Source organism: Equus asinus, chromosome 2, assembly GCF_041296235.1.
Source record: "Equus asinus isolate D_3611 breed Donkey chromosome 2, EquAss-T2T_v2, whole genome shotgun sequence".
Classification (NCBI taxonomy): Eukaryota; Metazoa; Chordata; class Mammalia; order Perissodactyla; family Equidae; genus Equus; species Equus asinus.
Window position 1 is genome coordinate 157114114 of NC_091791.1, and position 1560 is coordinate 157115673.

Sequence of the window (1560 nt, forward strand, 5' to 3'; positions counted from 1 at the left end):
GGGTGCCCGCGGGAGAGGGAGGCGAAGTAGTCCCTGGCGACTTCTCCCGGACGCTGGCGTGCCCCGGGGGCCAGAGCGGGCTCGGGGCGGGCTTGCCGAGCGAGGCGCCCGGGCTGCGAGGGCGTGTGGCGAGGAGGACTCCGAGCTGCGGCCTCCGGGCGAATCACTGCAACTCGAAGTCGTGTGCAGCATAGCAAGTTTCAGGAAAATAGTTCCCTCCTCCCTTCATTTCCCAAATCGTTGTCGAGCCGCCGAGCGGGGAGAGGAGGAGGGAGGCGGAGGGATACGCCAGCACCGCGCTCGGTGTGCGTGCGCGCGCTCCAAACTCTTGGCACGCTGCGAAAGGGGGCGGGGGTGCGAGCTGCACGGGGAGCTGCTGGGGAGGTTGCATTGTTGCGGCGCGCTGCTCCCCGTTCCTCGTTTTGGAATCTCCGGGGTGTTTGGACGAAGAGGCTAGGATGACAGTGTGCTCAGGAAGGAAATTGGAGGCTCCTCTGTTCTGCCGCGCGCGCGTGTGTGTGCCTGTGTGTGTTTTCCTTGCAGAGCAAAGAATGGAACTGGCATGAGTTCATCTTTAGTTGGTGGGGGTTAGAGGGAGGGACTGTACCAAGAGAGCTCCGCCTGCTGTCCCTCTGGTTGCATTGCTGCAGTCCCCTAGCTGCATGCACAGCGGGAGTGTGTGTGTGTGTGTGTTAAAGACAGACAGAGAAAGAGTTAGTTTTAATACGTTGGATTCTTACTGCGCAAGGAGTATGCAGTGCAGGGCATTCATCTCTGAAAGCTAGAGAGGTTGTTAATGGAGAACGACTTCCATTGAAGCCCGGGGTAGGCGTGTTACATGAATCTGGCGCAGCCAGAAGCACAGGAAATAACTCCCGCTGCGAGTGAGGTTGCATAACTATAGCGCAGAAGATGCCTCTGTGGCACGAACTGCTCTAAATGGAGGAGGAACGATTATTGAATAGGCAGCTGTCACGTTTGCATGTTAGAGGACAATGTATGCATTCATCTCAAAAGGTTTTTGCACAGAAACCTGCTGGAGTTGCGGGCTAGAGTCTAGGGTCTGCCCGACTGGAGGACTCAGAGCTCCTGGCTCTGTAAATTCTGTTCTCTCTTCTCTACCTAGAAAGCCAGCCTATACTTGATCCAGCCTGGGGGACTGAATCCCAAGTTTCTGACGCATCTCCCTAGATATCAGCCTAGCTCTGTGTGCAGTGCTATTCTCTTCACTCTCAGGTTTGTGCGACCTGAGAATGAAGGTGGCTGCTCCTGCCAGCTTGAGGGGTAGAACGTTTCCTGAGGAAGAAGAAAGTGGGAGACCCTCCCAAACAAGCCAGCCCTCCTCTTCTGCCATCCGTCTCCTGGGAGTTTCAGGACTGCTCTTCTCCGGAGCGCGTACACCAGCCTGTTGACAGTGTTTTGCACAAAGTAGATGCTTAATAAACGTTTGACCAGTAAATAAAGGAACTAAACCAGTCAGTCTGCCCAAAAAACCATCCCACTGATTCCTGAGGTTTCTTTATGTAACTCTTGCTTCCTGCCTTGGCAGCAGCATCGCCC